This window comes from Mustela nigripes, chromosome 9, assembly GCF_022355385.1.
Source record: "Mustela nigripes isolate SB6536 chromosome 9, MUSNIG.SB6536, whole genome shotgun sequence".
Taxonomy (NCBI): domain Eukaryota; kingdom Metazoa; phylum Chordata; class Mammalia; order Carnivora; family Mustelidae; genus Mustela; species Mustela nigripes.
In genome coordinates this window covers 26,046,392-26,074,058 of record NC_081565.1, presented here as the reverse complement: position 1 = coordinate 26,074,058, position 27,667 = coordinate 26,046,392, and the positions used below count along the sequence as shown (strand labels likewise).

At 44.5% G+C, this 27,667-nt stretch overlaps 1 long non-coding RNA gene across 1 annotated transcript; it reads left to right on the top strand.

The window, feature by feature from the left end:
- LOC132025060 (uncharacterized) lies at positions 1-27,667 on the top strand. Its single transcript, XR_009406402.1, has 4 exons — positions 1-228; positions 13,318-13,424; positions 13,954-14,101; positions 27,304-27,667. It is a non-coding gene; the product is annotated as an uncharacterized LOC132025060 (long non-coding RNA).

The window sequence follows — 27,667 nt, the reverse complement described above, 5'->3', positions numbered from 1 at the left end:
GAAGGAGTGAAGTCATCTTCAGGACACCGTGCATGAGACCATCTCCTGGGCGTGTTTGCACTTTAGCAGATCGTCGTTCACCCCTGAGATTCTGGGATCTGGGAGGGGCCCGTCCTCCTCTTCTGCCTCCAGGGGAGTGAAGACACACGGAGTTCTCTTTGCAGCTGTGCACTGACTGCTTTCCCACTCGCAGGCTCTGAGCTCCGTGCAGGCAAGAACAGGGCACAGGTGAGGTGTTTAGTAAGTGACTGTTTCCAGAATTGGATGATGTGTGGGTGGTTCTGGGCTGCCCGGTTTTCCAGGGCGAAGGAGCAGGATCAGCCGCCTGTGTAGTTACACAGAAAGGCCCTGAACTTGGCTACTGCTCTGCTGTCATGGTCTTGAAAGTCTTAATAGTTTCTAAAGAGGCTCCATGGGTTGTATGGTTGCTCTTATGGAGGAGGCGTGACTGCCCCCGAGTTCTCTGTCCCCAGCCCTCAGGACTTCCGAGAGGCCTGATCTGTCCTTTGGGTGGTGAATATCTAAAAAGACGTATAGAAGTTTAACAGTCTTACTTGGTCAGTGCTCTATTGTGTATGCCCTTGGGACTGCACATTAAAATGCTTCCACTGCCTTCCTGAGATGATGCTCATATCGGCTGCTCTTTTTCTTCCGTTAGTGGGTTTATTTCCATTTATCCAGGCTTACAGGTAAGCACGGCCTTTTGCCAATCAGGTTGTTATCATTTTGCTCAAGAACGATAATAGGACAGGCCTGCCAAGGTAGAAACAAATGCACAGTCTCTTCTGCTGAGTTGGCCAGGGCTGATGGGAGGATGGGCTGGCTTGGATCATTCCAACCAGGGACTTCTCCAGCGCGTGCAGTTTCGGGGAACTTGGGTATAAAAGAATGAGCAAGAGACAAGGTCTTTGCCCTGGCAGAGCTCAGAGCCTAGGGGACAGAGCAGACAGAGGGAAGTCACATAACAGCACGGATAGGTCAGTGCAAGTGCTGCTGTGTGTTATAATAGAACCACAGGGAGTTAGGAGTGTTTGCCAGGGAGAGGAGGTCAGGCGACAAGAAAGGCATCAGGAGGAAATGATGTTTGGGGAGAGAGGGGAAGGCGGATTTTCTCAGGCGAGGGCGTGCGGATGGGGAGTAGAGGGAAGAGCATGTGCAAAGTGACTGCTGTGGGAGGAAGTGGGGCGACATTTGAGGGGTGAGAAGGACCAGCGTGGAAGGGCAGACAGGAGAGGCAAGAAGTAGGGGAGGGTGCAAAGCAGAGATTTGGGTTTTGGTCTTGGTCCTTAGCACAAGAAGTCACTGAAGCCAGTAAAGTTGTTAAAACTGATCTGTGTGAATTAGGGAGGGCAGATTGGAGGGGACAAGAGTCGGGAAGGGCGCGAGGAGGAGGCTGTGCCACTGGCCCAGACGAGAGCTAATGGGAGCTTGGACCAGTTGGTGCATCCCTGGAATAAACAGAGGCATATTTAAGAAGGGAAAGAGTGGCACCTGGTGATGTCTTGTTATGGGAAGACTCACGAGCTTCCCTGCCTCATAAGAGAAGTAGACGTTGAATGAGTGTGGGAATAGCGCTGTACAGGCAGCAGGCATTCAGTGAATATGTTCTGCCTTCCTTGTCCTTGAATCTGGGCTTCTGAGGCTCTGTCAGCCCTTAAACCAACCCTTGGAGGTGTCTGCACAGCTTCAGCTTCTCAGACAGTTCCAGAGTGTCACCTCCCACCTTTGTAGACCCCGTCTCCGTGCAGCTGTGGCCCACCTTGCTCTGGGACTGGGTGGGGAGCATCCCATATTGACATCACAGTCAACCAGGGCCCTGGAATCTTTGTTCTCATGGTGTTGAGGCACACCTCTGTCATCACACCCTTGCTGGCCACACTCCCAGGTCCCAGGCGAGGGGAGATGCATGCTGGCAGCTAAGCACAGAGGTGGGGTTGTGGTCCTCTGGCCGCAGTCCTCTGAGGGGCTCTTGGTAATGGAGCCACAGACTGAGCACTGTCTACTGCAAAGAGCAGGAGAGCAGAGGGGCAGAATTCATGTGGGTTTCCATCTTTCGTGATGACTGGGAGGAAGGGAATTGCAGAAAGGGCCCTGGGGAGGGAGGCGCTCAGTAGGGGCCCATGCCTTACTGTATATGCACTAGTATATATGCACCTTAATGTCTTTGCACATGCTTTAATGTATATGCAAGCTGTGTGCCCGTGGGGGTGTGCAGGTGCACGCTTATGAGCAGTATATAATTCTGTTATGTCTGTCTGCTTGCATGCTTGTGTTCATATCTGCATGGGCATGTGCATGTATGCATGGCTCTCTGTGTATGCACATGCATGCTGGGGCATGTGGGATGTATGTTTCTGTGTGGGCGCATGCATGCACACCGTGTACTGGGGTGCCTGTGTGTGTGTGTGTGTGCCCTTGGAGGAGCCCTGGGTCTAAGCAACCCTCTCCCCAGAGTCACACATGCCCCCAGCTGCCAGCAGGTGGCCCCTGAGCACCACACGCTGGGCTCTGGGGAAGGGGCCAGCCACGTTCCTCCAGCCCTCTCCTTCCTGAGAATCACTGCAGTGAGGACCGCAAGATTCCTCCTCACTACTCTGGTCTCTCGGGCTTTATCCCTGAGGATCTGCCTACCCTAAGTTCCACCCTCAGCCCACCCAGAAGCAGAGGTACACCTAGTAGTCATGGGAGACAGTGGGTATAAGGAAGAGGATTCTGATGTGTGGCAAGGACCTGAGAGTGGCAGGGACTTACCTTTACATAGAGTGAATGAGTGACTGCTCTTGGTTCTGCTCAGGACTCTTGCTGAGAGATGCTGGCCCTACACCCAGGTGCATAGGGAAACCCCTGGCCTTGGCTGAGGCTGGGGAGCAGCGCAGTCTGAGGGTGAGAACTAGTCTCTCTGGACCACAGAATGGACAGAAGACAATGCCTAGGGATGCTTACTAACCTCTGGTTGAAGTGACATTGAGGCCAAGTGAGGCAGACAGATGGCATTTCTCTTTCTTGGAGGCGTGGCAGTTCCATCACCCATATCTCACAAAGACAGCAACCGACTGCATGCACAAAGACAGCCAGTCTTTATTTAATTTTGACTGTGTGGCCTCAGGACACTTTGGAAGGCTTGAGAAAGAACTAGGGACTAAGTTGGACTTGACCACATTCCTATAAGAGCCACTAGAAGGCCAGGGAATTGACTATGACCTGAGTTATCTCCCGCATGCAGCCCCTGCAGAACAAGCCCCATGTCTGTTTCTGGGTGCACCTGTACCCAGTGTGGAACTGAGTTGGGGCCGAGCTGGGGCTGTCCCTCACTGGTGACTCCATGAGCAGGTGCTGTAAGGGGCTAGTCGGCACAGTCTGGAGCACCTGGCAGAGGGTGGCCTGTGTGAGGCTAGCTGGCCTAGTGGAGGTGATGTGGAGATGGGTAGAGCTCTCCCTGAGTCTGGATGAGACCTACTGTGGTGGTCCCGGGTGGAAACTGAGAAGGAGGGCTCAGGTCAGACCTTTGTAGACTGTCTGAACTGGAAAAGATCTGAGCCATCAGACAGTCCTGTGGTTTTTGCAGTTTCTTTCAGGGCCCTGGGGGTTCCTGGGATATACCCTAAGGCAGCCAGTGATGGTGGGAAGGGAGTGGAGAGAGAGAGAGAGAGAGAAAGGGAGAGACAAGACTCTGGACCCCTAGCCTTGGTTCCATTGAAGCAGCTCAGCTTTTTATCCTGAGGACAAACTGGAGTTCATTTTTAATCAAAGGAGTATTTATTGAGTGCCTACTGTATGCAACTCAGTGTTCCAGATTCTAGAGCTATTTGGAGACCAGGACATACAACCTCCCTGCTCTTGACCATTATATTCTAGCAGGGAAGGCCAGGAAACAGACAAATAGGTCAGTTTTGGGTTGTAAGTGATATGAACACAATAAAACGGGGCATGCAACAGAGTGACTTGGCGGGGAAGGAAGAAGTGGAGATACTTTAGATCCTGTTTAAGGATGGTCTCTCTGAGGTGATATTTGAGCTGACGCCTGAATAATGACAGTGGGAAGAGCATTCTGGATAAGATTTTGTTTGAAGAAAAAGCTCTGCGGAAAAATTTGAAAATCACTCAGTTAGTCTTTTATTTATATTCATTTATTTAAATTTCAAAGGTAATACATATTCATTGTAACAATTTCAAACCTTATTAATGTATATAAAGTCAAATGTAGAAGTAGCTTCTTTCCTCTTCATCTCCCCTCCCCCTACCCCCAGTTGCACTTCCTGGAGAGAATCCCTTTATCGGGTCGGTGGATAACCTCCCAGATTTTTCTCTCTGCATTTGCAAATATATATGTTAATTTCCCACTTTATCTCTACTTGCCTGTCTCATAGGACATGCAAGCTTCCCAAGTCCAAAATGGACTCTGGAATTTCTCTACTAAACTTCTCCCCCCCCCCCCCCCCCCGCCCGGGCTCTCTCATCTCAGTAAATACCACCACCAGCCCACCCAGTTGTTCAGGCCCCAAATTTGGTGCCATCCTCAATTCCTTCTTCACTTACTGTCAGACGCCAAGGGCAATCCACTAGCAAATCCTGTTGGCTCTACCTCCAAAGTATGCCATTATCTGGACACTTCTCTCACTTTCCACTGCCAGCTACCTGGGCTCAGCCCCCAGTCCATCTTGCCAGGACCTCCTCACTTCTCTCCGTTCTCTCATTGGTATTTTCCTACAATACATTCTTCACCTGGCAGCCAGAATGATCTTTTAAAAATGGCAAACCTGGTCACGTCCCTCCTTGCTTAGTACCCCAGTGGCTTCCAAAACTCTCTTCTCTAGTCTCATCTTTTCCCTTTCTCCTTCTTATTGGTTATCCTTTGTCTTCCTCCTACAGGGTCTCTGGGCCTTCTATTTGCTGGGCTAGTTCTTGGTCATCGTTCTGATCTTAGCTCAGTATTCCCCTCCAGGGAGTCATCCCTGAATGGCTTCATGTGTAATAGTCTCGCCTCTGCCCTGTCCACCTCTGTACCCCCAAACATGCTCTATCATATCACCTAATTTTATTTCCTTTACATAGTACTTATGTCACTGGAACGTATCTTGCTTATTAATGTCCTTGTTTATCATCTGTCTCTGCCTCCAACTGAACAAAGTCTCTGTCAGGGCAGAGATCCTTGTGTGCTTATTTACAGCTCTCCTGATGGACAGGGGAAAGTTTTCCCAGATTGTTGCTAGTGAACAAGCCTCTAGACAACATTCTTGCATATGGATCCTTGGGTAATTGTGTAAGGGATTCTGTGGGACAGATTCCTAGAAGTGGAATTTCTAGGTTGAAGATAATATGCTTCAACTGTGATAAGGTATATCAAATTACAGCCCAAATTATTGTGCCAATTTACACTCCCATTGACTTTGCTTGAGAATGCCTTTCTCCAAGTCCTTGACAACACCGGATAATAGAAATCTTTTCCTTGTTTTGGCCTATGTTATGAGCAAAATCCAAGTATTTTACTTTGTTTAATTTGTAGTTCTTTGACTATAGGAGATTGAATATTTTTTCACAAGAGTTTTGGTCATTTGTACTTTTTCATTTGGGTAATAAACATATGGCTGGCCCATCCTCTAATATGGGTCTATTTGGAAGAAAGAATAGATTATAGGTAGACAATTGCCAATGTTGACCACACAGGATTTGGCTATTTATTATTTTTTTCTGCATTTATTTCTGTCTTATTGATTGGTAAGAGCCCTTTATGTTCAGTGGCGTTAATTTCGTTACATATGTTGCAAATATTTTCATTATGTCTTTCCTTTGTCTTTCAGTATTAAGGTTTTAACATCTTTAAACAGAAACAGAGATGGATCTTTAACTTTTCTATTTCTGTTAATGGGAAAATTACAACTGTAAAGTTTTTAAAACAATCTATAAAAAAGATATTATGTGAAAAGTGATTCTTCCTCCCATTACACTGAGCTAACCTTGGGTATCTTTTCAAATTTTTCGTGTTTACATGTACATTCATCATTTATTTATTCATCAGCCATTCATTCCTCTAGCAAATAATTATAAGCCATTTATACTTCCAATATGTATTGGGTATTTACTTTATTCCTGACATCATATTAGATATATTAAAAAGAGGATATATGCACATTATCTTTTATTTAAAATTTTTCTTGGAACATGTGCTTTTCTTTATTCATTTTTTTTTTTTTTACATTTCAGATGCTTCTATAATAACACATCCATATCTACCTCATTGTTTTTAATGTTTGCTCACTGTTCTATTTCATGCATAGACCAGAGCATTTTTAATCTGTCCTCTCTGATGGACATTTACATTGTTTCCTGTGTGTTTGCAATTACAAACAATGTTGCAGTGAGTATCCTTGTAGCTATATCTTTACCGCCATGTGCAAATATATCTGTAGGGCAGACTCCTAAAATGGAATTGCATTTTAAGTTTGATAGACATTGCCAAATTGTCCTCCAAAACTGTGTTTCAATTCACACTTCCATCAGATGTGTGAGAGTGCCCATTTCTCTACTTTATTTGCAACCCTGGATATTATGTCTTCTCAATTTTTGCAAACATAAGGCTGAGAGTGGTGTTGCATTGTTTCATTTTGCATTTCCCTAATTAGCCATGGAACTGAGATTCCTTTCATATATTTATTGGTCACCTGTATTTTTTTCCTATAAATTGTCCATATTCTTTCCTCATTTTTTATATTGAGTTGTCTTTTTAAAAAATTTAAATTGACTTGTAGATTCCATATAGTATGAATATTTAAGCTTTGTCTGTTACATGTGCTGCAAATATTTTCTCCAAAGCTGTCTTTAGCCTTTTAATGTTGTTTATGGTATAACCCCACCTTTTTGACCCTAAGGTTCCCTAACGTCTTCCTGTAGAGGTCTCAAACTATGTTTAGTTGCTCGTCTTTCTCTTCCCAGCCTAGAGTCTCAGGTGATCATACTCTGGAGGACTGCAGGTGAATCCTGACCGAGAGGTGGGGAGTCTTCCTTCACTGGCTTTGCTGTGGCCATTTCTCCTCTGTTGACAGAGCACCTCATCATTCCTTCACACGCATTTTTGTTTGTGTAAACTTTTAAGACTTCATGTCTTTTTCTTGCTTAAAATAGTCTATTACGCAAAACACAAGTGGCCCCCTCATTCTTGTTTTAGATGATCATTTCTGAAATGACCCCAGGAGTCCTAGCGATTCAGGGGAAATGACTCAGGGGCAGTCTTTGGGTTCGACTGAGCTGGTGGAGGAAAGGCCCCGCCCCTCTTCAACCTGTGTATTTCTGCCTGACCTTCTCCATGAGGAAAGCAATGTGCGTCTGTGCCCAAACAAGCCTGGAAAACGCTACTGTAGAACGAGGCCTTTATTTTCTAAAACCTGTGAAGCACCAGGGCCTCCAACGAATGCATCTCTTTTACACTGTAATCACTCCCTCAGCTTTTAATAAGGAGGCCATCTTGGAGCTCTTGTAGCCACACACGGCTGGATGTTCTTGGGTGTGCACAGGGCAGATTTTGGTTAATAGGCTATCATGGGATTTTTCTTTCTTTGGAGAAGGTGCTCAGTGGAAAGATTCATTAGTACCTCTTATTTATTTATTTTTAGAGCATCATTAACCTGCATTTTCTCAAATACATAAATGTGCCCATTTCAACCAAGAAGTTTGTCTGGGGCAAGGATGCAGCAAGACAGGAAGTGAGTGGAGAGTCGTTTTTCACCATACCAATCTCTAAGGATGACAATGACCTGTGGCAGAAAAGCTGCTTTTGATTGAAGTAATGGGAACCCCAGCCATGAGGAAAATAATGACAATAGCCCTCCTCCCCCCCCCCAGTTTTGCTTTCTTCATTTTCAGTTACCCACCATCAATTGTAGTCTGGAAGCAGATGATCCTTCTTCTGATGGATCCTCAGAAGACCAGTAGGAGCCAAACATCTACCAAACCACTCACCTCATGTCGTCTTATCACAGAGGCATTCTGTCACCTCACACCATTGCTCGGAGAAGGGTGAGTGCAGTGACAGAGAGAGAGAGAGAGACCACATTCACATGAATTTTATTATAGTCTCTCATTATAATTGTTCTATTTTATTATTAGTTATTGTTGTTAATCTCTTACTCTTCACTTAGAAGTGAAACTTTGTGGTAGGTTTGTATGGAAAAGAAAAAGCATAGTATGTACTGGATTGGGTACGATCTATCCAGAGTTTCAAGTATCCACCGGGGGTCTTCAAATCCCCTTCTAATAAGGGCTGTGGGGACTATTATATCTTTTTTTTTTAAAAACAAGAAGCCCAGGGTAGGGTTGTTTTAGGGTTGCTTAATTCAGCAGCTTGACAGGGATCACAACTTTTTGCCTCTTGCGTAATATGACTGTTGGGGCTCAGGGGTCATGTGCACATCCAGTCCTGCACAGTGTTTTTACTGCTGGTGGACTCTCCATCACACCTCTTCATAAGAGTGAAGAAACCTTCTTTTGAAGGCCCAGTCCAATTCCCTCGGTCTTGTTTGTCAGAGTTGAGGCCCATGTCCGCTCCTAGACTGGTCACTGCCAAGAGAGTGGGATTCTTTCCAGCAGTGACTGCCTGTTCATGAGTTCACCCTGAGGTAGGGAGAGGGTTGCCTTCTGTTGAGGGGTGGTTACCTGCTCAAAATTAGAGAGGGTGCTGCTAGTAAGGAAGGGGGAGGGGAGAGGCAACCAACAATGGTTGCTACTACCCTTCTTTTATTTTAGTCAGTCAGCCAGTTAATTAATTAATTAATTAATTATATTTTCCCCAAACGTTAACGTGATTGTTGTTGGAACAACCTGATCCACTCACTATTTTGAGGTTTTGGAGTTTAGGCCAAATGATTATACACAAGAAAGAGAGTACGCATGCGCATATCTTAAATCGGGTCCCACTTCTGGAAGGGGTATTTTGTAGGGGGGCGAATAAAACTTTGTTGCTCCAAACACAGCTGAGCATTCAAGAGACTGAATAGTTGATGTTGCAAAATAAAGATGGAGATTTATGAGAGGCAGAAGTAGGTGCACAGTTCCTTTATAAGGTCCTCACACTCTCTTTGAATATTAAACACGCACCATCCAATTACACAATTTCATCTGTTTGAGTTTACATCTGTTGAGTCTGGTAACAAAGCTGTCACTTATGAAGAAAAATTTCAATTAATTCGTTAATAATAATAATAATATTATTATTTTGGATTGGTCGAGAGGAGTTTGGGCATAAGGCTGGTGGCTGAATAGTGCTCGGCTTGTTCTGGATATTTTCTCTCCATTAAACGAAGCCACAGCTTTCGTGGTTTTTTTTGTTTGTTTTGTTTTGTTTTGTTTCAGACGAAAATTTGGAGGCTTCACATGTTGGTAAAAGAGGACAATGGTGTTGTACAACTTGGATTGTGTTAAAGGGGTATTACAAACGTTCATGAAAGTTGGCTTTGTGGCAGGTGATGCTTGCAATGTGTAGATTCCCATTGACAGGAATGAAATTGTATGTGTTCTGACTAGGGCTGCTGCTGGGTTCTGAAGACCCTGGAAATCTAGTTAAGTCACACGCAGCATGTGTCGTTCCCATCATGGCAAAGGTAACAAGAAGCACTGTGCCCTGAGTTAGGATGCTTGTGGTACCCAGGGAATGCCACAGGCACCAGAGAACGCGAATTATGCCAGCTGTAGCTCCGAGCTACTTGAGCGAAAATTGACCCTCCAGGGTCCAGAACCCACTCCAAATTTCCTCCTGCTGTTATGCTGCGGTAACAGAAAAGGGGAAAGAGAAGGCTCACTCCTTGCTATGTTTTTTATATGCTTTCAAACATCAGAACTGATTCTCCAAAGTAATTTTTCTGTATGCATCCAGACATTTGGATGATGCAACCCGGGGTCAAATCTTGAGCTTCCATAACAAGTCATCCTGAAATCAGATACCATTCTCAGCCTTGGCAAATCTTTTCCCACTACTCAGAGCTCCAGAGACCTGGTGGTCCTGTCCTCTTGGGGGGCGGGGCTGGAGGTGCATACCGATGGTGGTGATCTCAGCATGGGGATGAGTAGAAAACAAAGGATGATGTGTATGTGTGTGTGTATATGTGAGAGAGAGAGAAAGAGAGAGAAAGAGAGGAGGGGAGAATGCGCTTGTTTCTAAGAGGAGCTCTGGTAACAGGTTTCTTGGGTAAATGAAAGTTGTATTGTCTTCCATCAGAGAGGACTTGAAAATAAAGTGCTTTAATGCTAATACTGCAGATGTCTGCAGGAAACTCAGCACCACACCGAACACTGTAGTTAGATAGCTGTGCAAAAAAGTACATGAAGGAAAGGGCTAATGTGCAATACTTCTATTTAAGATAGAAGGAGGAAATAGAAATTGTGATAGCATGCTATTTCAAGTAATAATAGAAAGTACTTGATGTTTACATGGTGAATGGATCAATACTAATTCTGTAGTCAGTGCACATACAGTAGTTTGGATTATACAAGTGATAGATGCACTCAGTATAGCTGAAATTTCTACCCTGCAACACTTATTTCTTACTGCGTGTTAGATGGAATTTTCCACCCAACTATCTGGAAGGATTTGCATAAGAATGGTGATAGAGCAGTATTCTTTAATGATGTGCTTTTCTTTGTTAAACTTCAAAAATGTCTATGGTGCATGATGAGGTTTGGGTGAATTGCCAAGCTAATGCTTTTATATTTTCTTTAAAGAGCTTATCTTCACTGTGTTGTGGGAGTTACTTTATATTGTGGTTATAAAGGCAGTGGCAGTAAAGCCGAATTTGTAGCAATCCCCAATAAATGCCTCCTCCTCCTGCTCAAGGGCTTGGTCCTGCTAAAAGGGGAATTTGGGAAGGCACTTGACTGCCACTGGTGCCGTTGGTGATGATGAGTCAGTTGGACTTGTGCTATGTTCCCATACCTGGTTCTTCTCACCAAGAAGCCAGGATGCCATTCTTGTGCTCAGACAATGGCCCCTTGTTAGCCTAAATCAGCACCGTGCCTGTCAAATGGCTTGAGATCATCCCCAGGCCTGGTGCTCTCACTGAAGATGAGTTGAATTATTCAGATCAGAGCCTGGGAGCAAACGCTGTTTGGTAAGCGACCTTTTTGTCCTCCCCACAAGAACCTCATGTTTACAATGCGAGGAGGAAAAGGGGCTGGAATCTTGGGAATTCCAAGAATGCAGCCGACAAGCAAAAGAAGCTTTCCTTCCTGGGTTGTGCACTTCGAGACATGCTCTCCAGATTCTGCTCCACAGCAAGGATTTGGAAGTACAAAGGTGGAAAAACAAAGCTCCAAAGCTGGAGCCTGCCAGGGTAGTCCAATAGAGGCCTTCAAATTAACCTCAGTTTCAATGAAGCAAAGAATGTGAAAGCCAAGAATGGAAGGAAACTTAAGATCACCTAATCCGATCCTTTGTCTAATGCAGGAATCTCTTTCCCAACACAGCTTCATGGCTTGTTGATCGGCAGTTGCTTCTTGAATATGCCCAAGGACAAAGAACTCACTTCCTCTAAACAGCAGGGACAACAGATGACATCATATGGAAGACTTACTGCGTGCCAGGCTTTGTGTTAAGCCGCTGAGATTCGTGATCTTTTTAATGCTCACAACAACCTTAAGAGATAGGAAGTATTATTGCCACAACCACTTTACAGATGGGGAAACTGAGGCTGTATATGTTGCGGAGAAAGGATTTATAAGCTGTGTTCTTTTTTTTTTTTTTTTTTTAAAGATTTTATTTATTTGTTTGACAGAGAGAGATCACAAGTAGGCAGAGAGGCAGGCAGAGAGAGAGAGGAGGAAGCAGGCTCCCTGCTGAGCAGAGAGCCCGATGTGGGACTCGATCCCAGGACTCTGAGATCATGACCCGAGCCGAAGGCAGTGACTTAACCCACTGAGCCACCCAGGCGCCCATAAGCTGTGTTCTTAACCCCTGTACTTTCCTGCCCAGCCTGCCCCGTCATTGATTGGCAGGCTTGGTTGTTACTTTTCTGTTCCCTGGAAACATCTGGAATATACCTTGCTTCTCTTTCACAAGATAGCCCTTGAAATATTTAAGGCAGCTTTTCTATCTCTCCAGTTTCCCTTTTATTCTATTCCATGCCAAACATTCCTTTGTCTCAGTTTGGTGAGTTCCTCTAGACCCATTCCTGCTTACCAATGCTCTTTTCAAAACATTTGTCATTTACTTCTTGAACATTTTGAAGAGACCTCATAATTGTTTTCTTTTATTAGGAGGCAGTGGGCTTTGTTGGTGGCATCTAACCATGAAGGCATCTATTCTGGGTGCAGAGGCTTTCCAAAGAGCACATGATGAACTTTTTCCACAGCTCTTTTCAGGGAGAAGGCATTTAAAAAATCCAGAGCATTAAAATAAGCCAGGGTTGAGCTTCGATGTCATTGCTGGTGGTAGAGGCGATGTTGGAATAAAGGACAGAAGCCTTCTTGCAAAGTGTTTGTGGTGGTCCTATGAGGCCCTATGGGAGGCAGCTGCTCTTGGATCTCATTCAGTATGACCAGGATTCTCTGTAGCTCACTAGCATGTCACCGTGTTGATTGGCCTTAGCTTCTTGCCTTAACCTCTTCCCTCTTGCCTTGTGAAAAGGGGTCGTGTTGTTGACTCTTGGGCATATTTCTCATGGAGTTCTAGGTCTGATTCAGGCGACCTGGGGGCATGCTGTGTTACCTTGGGCAAATCACTCACATCTATGGGCTTTTAGTAAGTATACTTATCTCTTAAAGGGGGTAAGTATATTATTCTAACAGTATTAAATTAATTAAACAAGGGGCGCCTGGGTGGCTCAGTGGGTTAAAGCCTCTGCCTTTGGCTCCAGTCATGATCCCAGGGTCCTGGGATGGAGCCCCGTATTGGGCTCTCTGCTCATTGGGGAGCCTGCTTCCCCCTCTCTCTCTGCCTGCCTCTCTGCCTACTTGTGATCTCTGTCTGTCAAGTAAATAAATAAAATCTTAAAAAAAAAAAAATTTAATTAAACAAGGAAGCCAGTAGCCTCATGTCCCTCTAATGCTGTGGGCTGCCTACCTAAGCCAACCAAGATCTAAGCCCCTCAGTGCCTCCAGGTTAGGAAATCGAAATGCTAAGGACAACCAGTAGAAAACAGCCGACTGGGCTTTCACCTATAGCCAATCAATAGTTTCCTGACTTTGCATCTACTTGTCTAAGACCCTCTTCCCAAGCTACTATTGGTGGACACTGCTAGCCACTTCCGGCTTTGTGCTGCCTGGGCTCGGAACCGGTTTTGCTCAAATAAAGTCAACATTTTTAATAGGCCTCAGTTTATCTTTTAACACTCCTAGTGTCAGAAGAAACGGGAGACCCCCCGCGCCCAGGAGCAAGGTGCCACCGAGCGAGCGGGGTCCCTGTGGAGGCCGTGGTTCTGGAGGCCCCTGGAGGCAGGTGGTGGGTAAGTCCTGGGCCTAGTCTGGCTCTGCAGCTTTTGCGCCTTTTCAGGCTTTGAACATTTCTTTTTCAGGCCTGTCTGCAAACACCCTGTGGGACTGGGTCGGACTCAAAATCCGGCCTGGATTCGATTTAGAAACGGAACCGGTCTGGGGTTGGATTGGGTCTGATTTAGAAACCGGACGCGGGTGAGGTGGGGGTAGGGGTCGGGGTAAGAGGGTGTGGCGGTGGGGTGGAGGGGACTTGGAAGCCTGACCTGACTGGCTTCGGATTGGGTCCAGTTTAGAAATTGGTTCGGGTTCGGGTCGATGGGGTTCGGGTCTGTCTGTCAGTCTTCATCTGGACTGGGGTCCACGTGAAGGCCTCATATGAAAAAAATTTGGTTTTAGGGCTGAACAAGTGGCCACAGTGGAGAACCTTTAACCTCATTAAGCTTATCTGTTAAAAGGTGCCCTAGAGAGAGAGAGAAAGGGGCTTCAGCCAAGCAGTCCCTAGACAGGGACTGGGGGAAAATCATTCTTCCTCCTCTGCAGTGTCTGGTGACTAGGATGGGACCTGCTGAGACACCTCGGTCTTTCTGGAACCTGCAGCTGGCATCCTGGGAAACCCGAAGAAGCCGGAGCAGGGTGAGACTTCTCACCAAAGTCAGCTCTGTCTGCGGTGCCTGGTCGAGGCAGGAAGGTAAGATTTCGCGGCGTCCCCTCAGTTCCAAATTCACATTGGGCGGAGGAAACGTTTATCCATCCTTTCTCTCAGGGGCAGCTATTGCCTCTCCTTGGTCTGGTTTTGTGTCCGGAGAACTTGGTTGGTCAACCTTTGTGGGGGAGGGGTGTGCTCAAAAATAGGGCTGGACAGAAATGTAAGTTATACTTCCTTTGCAGCTTGGGTTCTAGTAGCTGTTGCCTGCTCTCAAGGTAATTGTGTCTTTCTTCTGGTTATCTTGGAAAGTAGCTCTGTATCTTGGGAGGGTAGTATCTTCTGTAGCCTTGGGAGGAGCCCTGTTGTGTCCATGGGTTTGTTGAGTACTGCCAGGAATAGTTACTGCTTGTCCAGCTGACACCTGGCCCAATGGTTGAAAGGATTTTTTAAAAGGTATGTCTGTGGTCAGAAGTTAACCAAATTCAACGTTGATATTCAGAGCCTGGTAGGAACTGTTTAAAAAAGCCTTGTCCCCTAAGCTAAAATGAAACTATGTACCCACTGGGAAAGAAAACATTCTGAAGGCATTGTGGAAGGCTTTATTAAAACATTCCAAGGAAACACAGCTCTAAATCTAGAACATAAGAATCTCTCTCTCTTTTTTAAAGTAAACTCTATGCCCAGTGTGGGGCTTAAGCTTTTATGACTGTGAAATCAAGAACATGCTCAACCAAGTTAGCCAGCCAGGTGCCCCTAGACAATAAGAATATATATATTTTTAGTTTTTAACTTTAATTTAGTTAACATATAGTGTATTATTAGTTTCATGGGTAGAAGTTAGTGATTCACCTGTTGCATATAATACCCGGTGCTCATTACTTCAAGTGCCCTCCTTAATGCATACCACCCATTTACCTAGCAACCCTCAGTTTGTTTACTGGAGTTAAGAGTCTCATGATTTGCCCCTCTCTGTTTTTATCTTATTTTTCTTTCTCTTTTTTGTTCCTTAAATCCCACATATGCATGAAATCATAAGGTATTTGTCTTTCTCTGACTTACTCTGCTCAGCACAATACCCTCTAGTTTTATCCACATCATTGCAAAGGGCAAGCTTTCATTATTTTTGATGGCTAAGTAGTATTCCATTCTGTATATATACCACCTCTTCTTTATCCATTCATTTGTCAATGGACATCTGGGCTCTTTCCATAGTATGGTTATTGTGGACATTGTGGCCATACACACTGGGTTACATGTGCCCCTTGGAATCACTGAAAATAGTAATCTTTTGACATCCGTCTTAGCTGAAGTTCTCCCTGATATAAAGAAGCAAGTTGAAGATAATGTTGCATGGTTGGGTGAGTGTCTTGGTATCTTTCTGGTTGCAGCCCAATTCTTTGAGGAATTAAAAATAACTGTACTTGTTCTACAAATTGAGCCTTTATAAGTACAGCAGTGAGGATCTACGAACAATGTAAAACCCACCTACCCTTTTCACCAATATCAAAACCTCCCTCATCCCAGCTACAGTGACATCCAAAGAGCCTCCCCAGCTGTGATGAGGGTCCAAGGCTGCATTGCTGTGGGTCTACAGAGACCCCCATTCTGGTGCACCACTGTATAAATCAAGATCAGCACAAGTGAAGTCGCCAATGAGCTAACAAAAGTAATTGACAACAGATGATCACATTGAAATAATTGTAAAGTTAAGACACAGACTTGTTAAATGAAGGTTATTTTGAGTTAAAAAACTGCTCAACACTAGTAAATTGAGGGGGAAAAAAAGAATCATTTTTTAGGGAGCAATTTACATGAATAGCAATTTTCTATAATCCTTGTACTTTTTTCCAAATACAAATGACTAAAGAAATATTTTTCTTCGGTTATCCACCCATCTCTCTTCCCTTCTGATTCTGCAGCAAAGTCAGGACTGGGAAAGGGAGTGTCATACTTCTTTATTGGTTTAAATGTACTTACTAAGTATTTTATACTTAATATTTTTAATTTTAAGTTTTCATTTAATGAGGTAGAAAAACGGATGGGGCTGTGTTAGGAGATCTGGATTCTAGTCCTGATTTTGTGTGACCTTAAGAAAACCACCTTCCCTCTCTGGGTCTCCTATTCCTTTTCTGTGGGAGTTGGTGAGGGTGGTTCATAAGATTGTCCCCAGGTCTGGATTTCTTCAGTGTAGTTCAAGGCTAGGTGAGCCCAGTTTAGTCACCACTACTGGAGTCCCTGTTAAGCGCTAGATCTTGTGCTGGTTTTTCCATCCCCTTCTGATACATCAGTGAAAAGACCTGAGCTCCAGGCCCGTGCGGATTCCAGGTGCTGGTTGTCCGATTCTATCCCAACACTGCTTCTTACTTTGCTAGGGAATCCTAGTGTGGTTGTTTCTCTTCTACCCTTCATTTTCCTCATGGGATTGTTATGCTAATAAAATAAATGAATGTATATTATGCAGTTCCTCTAGGGTCTGGCACATAGTGAACATTCCAGTGATGTTGGTTTTTATTATAATTCCTATTGGTGAAGGAGGCAGGTTAATTCAGTCATCACAGAAGAAATACAACACTTGATCTGTGCTGAGTGCCCAGAGGGCATATATCAGGAGCATTTCCTTGGGTGGGGAAAGACTGATTAAGGTTAGGATCTGGGGGCGCCTGGGTGGCTCAGTGGGTTAAGCCGCTGCCTTCGGCTCAGGTCATGATCTCAGGGTCCTGGGATCGAGTCCCGCATCGGGCTCTCTGCTCGGCAGGGAGCCTGCTTCCCCCCCCCTCTCTCTCTCTGCCTGCCTCTCCATCTACCTGTGATTTCTCTCTGTCAAATAAATAAATAAAATCTTTAAAAAAAAAAAAAAAAAGGTTAGGATCTGAAAGATAAATTTACCTGTTGGAGGGGAGTGGAATAGTGAGGGGAACAGCATATGCAAAGCTCCTAGGGTAGGAGGAAGCACAACTTCTTGGGAACTTGGAATAGGCCAGGGTGAAGGGGAACAAGAAGGAGGGAGAGTGTGGAGGTTGAAGGTGAGGCTGGAACCAGGCAGTGCTGAACTCTGTCTGAGCCTCAGATTTAGAAAAGCTGGTTTTGCATGCTTCTCCGGAAGGCCAGAGTTCCCAGGTAGACCTCTGGCTCTGACACCTGGAAGTGATGGTCCACAGGATTTAGCTTTCTCCAGAGTGCAACCCAGCTTCTGAGGGACAGCAGGAAAGTGCATGTGATGAGTTATGTGATGAGAAGGTTGACATTGCCTGGGCCATCATGCACACAAGTAGGTCATGCTTTGGGGACCAAAGCCCTTGACTGTGTTCTGATCATTTCAGCATCCTGTTCAGGTTGTCTTATGACTGGTCAGATTTGAGTATGGTTTAAAGACCAAACTGATTTCTTCCCTGTTTACAGAGAGATAAGGCTTAATGGGTTTTCAGCTTTGGGGATCACATTTACCATTTGAGAATCTCATGAAACCTGTGGATTTCCTGTCTTGAGAGATGTGTTTACATACTTAAATCCAAATTTCAGTGCATTTTAAATTTGGGTTCTTGGGTCCCACTGAAGCCCTTCCTTGGTCCAGGTTAAATGTCCTTCCAGTGCAAGCTGATGTCTCACATTATGGATTCTGTCTCCCTGCCCCTGTCTATCCCTTTCCTTCTCTATTATAGTTGCCCTGATTTTGGACCCTGGTAACTTTCCCCTTACATTACTTTAACTTCCTCTGAATTTGTCTCTCTGCCTGTAGTTTCTCACCCCTCCAATTTTTCTCCATGTATTCTCTGGAAAGAAAAAAAAATGTTGGGGGATGTGAGATGAAATAAATAGATTTGTAAATATTCATTTTCAGAATAAAGTAAATCAGGCTTATTACAGATATTTCAGAAAATACATACAAGATAAAAAAAATAGTCTCAGCATCCAGAGGCAACCAATGGTATATTTTTTCCTAGTATTTTATTATGGAAAATTTCTTTTGTATCGTTATGATCAAACTATATGTACGTATATATTTGCATTCAAATGCTTTACTTAACATTTACTTTTCCTCTAGCTTAAATGTGTATATGTATTGAATTTTTTAAAATTATGGAATGTATGAAACCCACAAAAGCAGAAAGAATATCTGAATGAATGCTGGCCCTTATGTACTTGTTTCCTAGCTTCAAAAATGATCAGTATTGTATCAGTGACCTTTTGGTGTGTTAACACATGGTCTTAAAATTTAGTAGCTTAAAGTAACAACCACTGATTTAGCTCCTGATTGTCTGGGGGAGTGATTGGGGCTGGGATCAGCAATGTGGTTCTTTGGCTAGTCTTGGCTGGCCTCAATTGTGCATCTGTGTTTTGCTGCCACTTAGTTAGACGACTCTGCTTCTGGGTTTGGCCGGCTGCCAGGTGGGGCCATAGGAGGGACTGAGTCAAAGTATCTCTCCTCATAGAGCAGGTTATCTCTAGGCTTCTTCATAGAGTGATGGAAGACTTCCAAGCAAGTAAGAGGCAAGTGCCAAAGCATAAGTGCTTTGCAAGCTTCCGGTTGCATCTCATTTACTAAAATTTCATTGGCCAAAGCAAGTCACAGGGTCTGCTCACACTAGAGGGATGGAGAAATCGATTCTACCTCCTAATAAGAGATTCTGCAGCATCCTATTGTAAGGGCATGGATCTAGGCAGAAGGATTTGTGGCCATTTTTATAACCTACCACAAGATGTGTTGCTAATACTAACAAGCAAATTACCATTTTTTTTTTATGTTATTGGTAACTTGTCATGAATAAAATTTAGGTGGCTGAGTCATGTGCTGCCCCGTGGTTATGTGCTAACCTTGTGTGACCATTCCCCTGTTGCTGGGTAGTGAGGTCATTGCCATTTTTCTGCCATTATGGATACTACAGTGGATGCTTTGTGCATAAAGCTTTTTCTGGTTTTAGGATTATTTCCTCAGTGTAGTCACAAAAGTGATATTACTGTGTCAAACATTTTAGAGCTCTTAGTACACTTTGCCAAATTGCTTTCCAAAAGGATTGTATCAATTTACACTCCCACCAGTGTGTGTGAGAGTACCCCACAGGGATCCTTCTAAAATGCAAATCTGATTATCTAATGCCCAGCTTAAAAGTGATCTCTGCTGCCTTCACAATGAAGAGTAAACCATGTAAGAGAAACCATGTCTGCTACGTGACTTTTGAATAACTAAAGGACTGTTTTAGTTTGATAAGACTGTATGTCTAAGGGCCATAGGATCTAGGGTAGGTACAGAACCGAGAAGTGAATCCATCCCTGTTGTCATCAAGTGTAGGTATTATAGGAGAGGAAACTGAGGGTCAGAGTGCTCAGTGTGAAAAGTGGAAATCTAGTCCTAGCTTTCTATCTGTCGTGATCTATTTTAGCATCATTGAATCTTTGCAAAGGCGTACACATACAAGTTTAAGTACATATTTAATCAATGCAAATAAATTATAGCACATTTGTTGGTTAGAATTCTGTGGCTCCTGAAAACTACAGACTGTGAGATTTGGAAGGAGACCTCTTCGTTTGAATCCACATTCTGTCATTTACTAGAATTCGAGCAAGATTTAACAGCTCCATACCTCAGCTTTGTTATCTGTAAGATGTAGATAATAATGCCTGTGTTTTAGGGGTTTAGAGATGATTCAACATCTATATGGAATGTATAACAGCACCATTCAGTGGTAACTATTATTATTATGTGGAACGAATACGTAAGTAGAAAGGAACCATACATGTAACAGAAAGGAGGGTGCTTTGATAATCCAGGACTATAAATAAGGCTATGTGACTTTTAACACCACGTTACCATGGTTTGCGATTCAGTTCAGTCTCCTAGCTGAAATTCTTGCCTTTTCTGAGGCTTCTGTTTCCCCACTATTCTTAGAATCCCCAGGTTCACGAGTCCTTGGTTCTCCTTGATCCCCGCCTCTGTGTCCTGCCTGGAAAGGGAGAGCAGAGACCAAGATGCATTCCTGGAGGTGTGGTTCCTCAGCCAGCGATCTGCGCCCCTCCCCTCCCCCCATGCCATGGGTGTGGCCAGCATCACGTGGCTAGTGCAGGAGGACAGCTGTTGAAAGCGTGGCTGAGCCTTGGTGGTTCTCCACAGGAGTGTGTGAGGAAGCTCTTCGGACCCCAAGATTTTTATGACTTGTCACCCCATTGTGAATATAGATCTATAGAATGGCTCCAGCCAACTTGGTTTTCAGTACCCTGTATCCTAGGCAAGGATGTTCTAGTGTGGCACTGTCCAGTGGAAATACAGTGTGGGCCACATATATAATTTTAAGTTTCCTAGCAGACACATTAAAAAATAAACAGATGAAATGAATTGTAACATGATATTTAACTCATTATACCTAAGTATTATTTCAACGTGTAATGCATATGAAATTATTAAAGAAATACTCTTTCATAGGAAGTCCTTGAAATCTGGTGTATATTTTATGTTAACATCTCAAGTTGGACTGGCCACATTTTAAGTGCTTAGTAGCCACTTACGGCTAGTAGCTCCTGGATGAAACTGCACAGTTCTAGAACAAAGCTGTCTGTGCTTCACAGGGTACAACTTTCTACGAGGGCTGATGCAGCTGTTTTTCCGACAAACCTGCTTCTGGCTCCAGTTTGATGTGTCTGTGAGGGGTTCAACTTACTACACGTTGTGCCAATAATTATTTCCTTTAATCCAGTGTTGTGTCTCATTTGCCAATTCCGACTCCATTTCCCTTACAATGAATTCCCTTTTAGGGTTCTCTTGTATTTTCCTACTTTGCTGCCACTCTGTCAGAGGAAAAAGGTCTTAAACGACCTTTAGGTCGTTTAGGGGGCAAGAAGGTTAGAGTGTGACTTCCCCTCCTCCCGTGAGGTTCCTCTGCTCCTCTGTGGATTCGTAGATACGAAGTGCATGTGGGAATCCATAATCCAAGTGCACAAAGATATGACGGGGAAGGGGTAGCTCTTAACAATGGCCAGCGGTGTCTGAGCCCTAGGTAGTGGTCCTTCTGAAATGTTGTGCTGACTCCTGGAAGTTTTGCTAGAAGGCATCTATAGGAATGATGTGGAGGGGCAGAGAACAAGCAGTTCTGTGCTGGTACTGACTTCCTGGAGGAGGCATGCACTGGGAAGAATTCTCTATTAGTGACATTGGGGTTTTAGAACTCCTAGCGTGTGTAAGAGCTTCACGTGCTTGGTTTCCCAAGTAGACATTATTAGTCCTGTTTTATGGATGAAATTGTAAAACTTGGGTTAGATAACTTAGCTGAGGCCACAAGAAAGGACCTGTGTGTGGGGTCTCCAGAGACCTTGCCCCACCCAGTGTCTCACTGAATGGCTAAGGGTTGGCTCAAGGACCACTGGAATATACCTGAGGGGGTCTTTGCTGGAGAGCAAGCTCTGTAGCAAACATAGTAGATCTCTTAGAGGATATGGTTACAGTGCCTCGATGCTCCATGAACTATCCCCGTGAAAGATGTTACCCCGAAATGGCATAAAACAACTCTTACTATGCTCACCGTTCCATGTGTCAGGAATTTGGGCAGGGAAGAGTGGAATTGATTAACCTGTGCTCCATAACATGTGAGACCCCATTTGGAAGACTCAAAGGCTGAGGGCTGGCACGATCTGAAGACCTGTTGACTCCCAGATCTGCTGGTTGAGGTTGGCTGTCAGCTAGGGGCCTCAGCTAGGTGTCCTCTATGTAGATTGGTTCTGGCTTTCTCACAGCTTGGTGGCTGGGTTCTAGAGAACGGGCCAGGAGTTCTGTTGCTTCTCATTGCCTTCCCCCTGAAGTCAGGTACTTCGTGCATTTTATTCAGCAAGGTGGTCACAAAGTCCGGTATAAAGGAGAGGCGAAACAGACTCCGCCTCTGCATGGGAAAGTGGCAAGGTCCCAGAAGGGCAGGTAGGACCAGAGATGCTACTGTGGCTATTTTTGGAAAATACAATCTGTTATCATTAGTGTTGCCTCACTTATGGATGAAGAAGGAAAGGCAGAGAAGTGCCTGGGAATGAAATGCTTGGGTCTCTAGTAAAGGTCAAAATAATGAAGGAGATTAGGAAGATGATGAAAAGGCAAGTGAGTTCAAAGGCAAATCGGGAGTATATGGAAAGTCTTCCTCCAGCTGAAGATCCCTTTAAAGAAAGTGGTGCTGCCATCCTTGACTTAGTCCACTGGCCTGACCAGTGGTCTTCCTCGGAGGCTCAGGCATCCTCCACCGGCCAGAGCTCTGGCCTGGGTAACCTTCCATAAGTCAGACCCAGGCAGGGCTAAAACCACTCACCTCTGGCCTGCCTCTTTTTTTCTTTGTGGCTTAACCCCAAGCCTCCTTTTACGAGAGATTTGGAATTTCATTAAATCAGGGCTTGAACTGAGAAATAACGACTGCCTTTATATGCACTGGGTCTTTACTGGCAAGCTATTAGAGGGAAGATAAGGTTCTATAACACTGCAGGAATAAAGCCCAGAAAATTATGCGAAAAGCTCCACCATCCAGGATAAATGTTATAGGAGGCATTAACCTTCCATAAAAATCCCTTTGCTAGGCAGGAATTTAAATGACAGTCTCTGTGAGAGGAGATATTTAGCTTTAGAAACATATTATACTTCTACCCTCTCTTAGAAAAGCAAGTTCTTTGGTTATCAGTAGTTGGGCATTGTTCATCTTTTTCATAGGAAAGCATGCTTAGTAGTGCAGCGAGTATGTGGGTATGGTTTTGTAGGGACACCCCTCTTTTGCACTGCTTAGTTCCCAAGAAGTTGTATATACATTCTACTTTTATTTTGGAAAATTGAATAAGAAATTGAGTAAGAATTGAAACCTTTGTGATCTAGTCTCCCAGTGACTTGTCTTGAGGGAAAAACAATTTTTTTCTCCGTAAGGTATAAGTGTGATTCTCCAGTGAACGTGTTAGGCTAGAAATCACAGTGATTACCCTCTCTTTTTCTATGAGTTTGGCTCTACCAGTGAACAACTCAACAAAATCACTGCTCAAAGACTTCATCTACACGTTTATGCATGTTGTGCATACATGTTTATGTGTGTTGGGGGAAGATCTTAGGTGATTGCATGAAGTACTCACGGTCCAGGTCTCCACAGTGAAAGCATTTGTTTGGGATGAGCGACAGGGCAAGACCTTACTGTCTTAGAGCATCAGCTGGAGCCCCAGAGCTGCTTCCTGCTCTTCTATGGTTGGGTATGGAAAAGATAACGAATTTGGATTCTGGCGGGGTTAAGTGGTTGTATATTGTAATACCTACACTCTTGCCTTCTCTGTGGCTCCTGAGTGGTTCCTCCCCAGGCAAACAAAAAGCGGGGGCTTTATTTTTCTTTCTGTTGACTCAGTCACTTTGGAAATACTGTTTGGACCTAGAATTGAAATTTAACATAATGGGTGGTTGAGAAATCCATAGTCTTTCCTTAGTTCATTTCATCAAGTTGACGTACTTTTGAGGCAATAACTAAGAATATGAAGATTTTTCTCTAGATGAAATCACAATAAAACCAGAGTTTAGCTTTGAGAGTCAAACAACAACAAAGAAATGAAAGGAAAATAATCTTCTAAAAGGCTTTATAGGTTTTCTACTGATGAAATAATGATGCGTGCTACTAATTTGTGTTAGAAAATACTTATTTAGAATATTTTGAAAGCTTTCTGTCTTATAGTGGACTAAGTTAAAAAAAAAAAAAAGTCTTCAGAGGACTGTATGTGTTCCCAAATGAGATTTGTTATTTCAGAAAGAGTGAAACTAACATTTATGGAGAACTAATATGTGTCAGGCTCTGTACTCCCTAAATCCCTTTCGTCATTCGACACTGTGGGTGTCATTATCCCATTTTTGTACATAAGAAAACCAAGGCCTAGAGAGGTCTACCAACTTGCTTGGACTTCAGATTACCTGGATTCAGCCAGAGTCTGTCACTTATCACCTCCCATTCATTCTAGGTCTTCAGAAATTTCTCTAAAGTCTAGGGTGGCCAGCCAGAGCCTTAAATGACAAACCTAGGTTCAAACACCACTTTTTCCTTCTAGTTAAATCTAATCTATTGACAAATGTTCTTAGTTCTACTTCTGAACTGGTCACAAGTCCACGTATCTTTTTTCTTTTGTCACCCAGGCCCTCACTAGAGCCCAGGACACCATCCCTTTGCACGCACCCCTTCCCTGCTTTCCAAGTGAGCTCCCTGCTTCTGTGCTTGCTTACCTGGCATCATGTAGAGCGGCATCTTCCAAGAAATGAAAAGATAAAATGTGTCTCTCCTCCGCTTGGACTCTCTGTAGATTTGCTCTTTTGCCTAGAGTAAAATCTGAATTTCCTACCTTGGCTTATGAGACCCGGCGTGCCGTGGCTCCAGCCTTCCTTGCTCATCGTCTCTCCTACATTCTCTGCTTTGCTCTCTGTGCTCCACGCCCCCACAGACTATTTCTAGAAAAGAGCAGAGCTCTTTCCTGCTGCTTACTCTTTTTTCTCTCCTTAGAGTATTCTTCTAGTGGCTCTTCCTGTGGCTGGAGTTTGGCCTTTCAGGTCTTGGTTTAAAGGCCAGTTCTTCTGTGAGTCCTTCTTTGACCACCTTATTTAAAACAAAACAAAACAAAAAAACCCCAAACAACTTGGTCCACTGTGTTATTTGCCATCATAGTGTCCTCTTTGCTTCCTTCATGGCTCCTGTCACAAATGGTAATTACTTGGTGCGTTTGCTTGTCATCTCGCCCCTCATCCTACTCAGGCTGTAAGCCGCATGCGAGCTCCCTGTCTGTCACATTTTTTGCTGCTACCTCAGTGCCTGACACAAGGTTGCCACTCAACAGACCTTTCATGCAAAAATCAATGCATACTTCAGTAGTCCTTCTGCTCTTAAAATGCCTCCCCCACTAAATACCGAAGTGTATCCAATCATCATCATCTCCGTGCCCTATTGGGCAAAAATATTAGAGTTGGCTCTACTCCCATCTCTGTCATTAACTTGCTGTAGGACCTTGAGCAAGTCATTATTTCTCTCGAGATGATCTATAAATTCCCTCTGATTCCTGACCTCTAATTGTTTCCAGTTTCCCTACTGCTGTTCCCCTGAAGCAACCTTAACAGTAACAACTTGGTTTTAACCAATGATTCTGGGATGCAGCCTGGAAGTTATTTAGGTGGACCCAATGTTTCCCCTGTGTCTGGAGACTCTTGGGTGGTGGTAAAGGAGTGTATCAAGGGATGATGTCTGGGCAAAGAGGTCCCCCCAGATGCCCTGCACAAGAGAGGCTGATGGGTTTCATTGCTGGTGGCCATTGTGAATGTGGGGGGAACGTGTTTGCCTTTTGTGACACTGCAGCCTGGCTGGCCACCATGGAGAAACCGGTACCTACTAGTATATGGTGCCTCTATATTCTTGCCTTCATCGCCTTGGGAGTGTGAGCTCCTCTCTAGGAATCTCTGTCTGCAGAGGTGACTGTAGGCCAGAGGAAGCGAGCTCCTACATGGGGGCTGGACCTGGACTGGGGGGCAGGGCCCAGCTGGCTGCCCATCCTGTGTTTCCTGCTTGTGAGAATCTGCTTTCTCCCCTAATGTTTACCTGCAGTTGGAGGAGGAGAGCAAGGTGGGTGCTATTTGCTGTGCTAAGTGCTCAACGTTTCTTGCTTACCTACATGCTATGAGGCGGTGATTATCTTCCTGTGAGTCCCCATTTTCCAGATGGGACAGCTGAGGTGCATGGAGAAATGAACTTGCCTGAGGTCCCAGGGTTAGGAAATGGCAACGTTCTAGTGAGCTCATGGTGTGATCTCTGCTCCTCTCTCCTTTCTTTGGTCAGTTTCTGGTGTCACAGGGAGCCCTGAACTCTGCAGAAGGAGCCATTTTCAGGGACTGTTTGAAAAGCCAGCGTGGTGGATCAAATATATTGGGATTAGATTTGGCCGGCAAATTCCCAGCAACTGCGCTTTGGAGCTTAAAAAATAGGCCAATTACATCAGTGTAGAGTCAATGTAGAGTCAGATAACAGACTATAAAGAAGAGTCCTCTGCTTACTAGGAGAAAAATTTAGAAGTTGAAGTGAACTTAAGAAATACATATATTTTTCTCTATGTCCCTATTGGCACCACGGCTTTTAGATGTTTCAAGAAAACTGAAATTGTCTCAAGCCAGAAAAATCAACCTTCTAGAAGGTCATCTGGGGTCTAAAGGAGGAGCCATTCCGCAGTGTTGATCAAATGGTGCCGGTGGGCCAGGCCCTGCTGGTCACTGGAGATAAAAAGGTGAGGAAGATACAGCCCCAGGCTGAGGCTGGAGGTCAGGGACAGACAAAGTGGACAGTTTAATATGCTGTCATTAGGCTGTGACAGAGCTGAGAGCAGGAGCCTGGGGAAAATTCTCTAGAGGAGGCGAGTTTTGAGATGAGGCTTGGAGGATAAACTGGCGAGAAATAAAGGCGGTGAGTGTGGGGCCACACACTGCAGACCCCGAGGACCCCCGAGTGTCTGGGGCGGGCAGAGACGAGGCTGCAGAGCGTGATTACAACCTGCCTGTGGAGGGCCTTGCCCATTAGGCTTTGGAGCTGGATGTTACCCTGTGGGGTTGGTTTTTGAAAGATCCCTCTGGGGGGCCATTTGAGCACGTACTGGAGAGAGAGGACTGGAGGAAGGTCGCTCTAATAGTCCGGGCAAGGCTGAAGCCCTCTTGAACTCGGGCAGTGGCAGTGCAAGAGAGGGGAGGGGAGGACAGGCCGAGTCACGCAAGGAATTCTTTTTGCAGAATTCGTCTATGAAGACGGTATACGGTAAGAGGACCTGGCACAAAGTAGATGCTTACTGAGTGAGTAGAAGCGGAGTGGAAGTGGAGTGTATTACACATGCACAAAGACCAGCTATAGAATTTTTATGATACACATAAATACCTGGAAATTTTAAGTTAAAATATTTACTTTCATTAAAAGAAGTGAGTGTGAATTATTGCCATTCCATAGCATCTAACATTCTGTATGTTCAGATGACAAATTATTCTTGCCAAATATTCATATATAGTAACAAATTTTTCTCCTTGATTGCTTATTATTTTATTGTGCTGTTACAGATGTTGTATTTGACTTCAGAGCGGAATTTGCTGTTCTGTATCATTAAATTCTCAGCGATATAATTATTTTCAATCCTCAGAGGATGGAAGGAATTCAGTTTTGAAGCATGTTTGAAGTATGTTCCAGGGAGTTAGAAAAGCACGAAACACTGTATCAAAATTTTTTCCCACAGATAAAGGCACGTTTCTTTTTTAGGGGGAAGGTTCATGTTGAAGATTGGATATCATGTGAGCAAGACGGTCTGCACCTGATAGCTTTGACCACTGATGCCTCTGAGCTAGAGAGAGCCCACGGCCGCCTGCTCACCCACTTTCAGTTTGGCTTCCTCTCTCTGTCCCCCTCATGGCACCCTGTTCCTACCCTTCATTGTACTTTTCAACTCCGTGAATTAGATATTTGTGGTAGACTAAAAATGGCTGCAGACTCTTTCTTCCATCAGGAAGAGTGGGATCCCTGGGACCTTCCATTGAATCTGGGCTGGCTCTAGGACTGCTAGTCAAACGTGGCTGAAGATAAGGGATTTTCCAGGCTCAGACCTTAATAAACTGTGGGCTTCTGC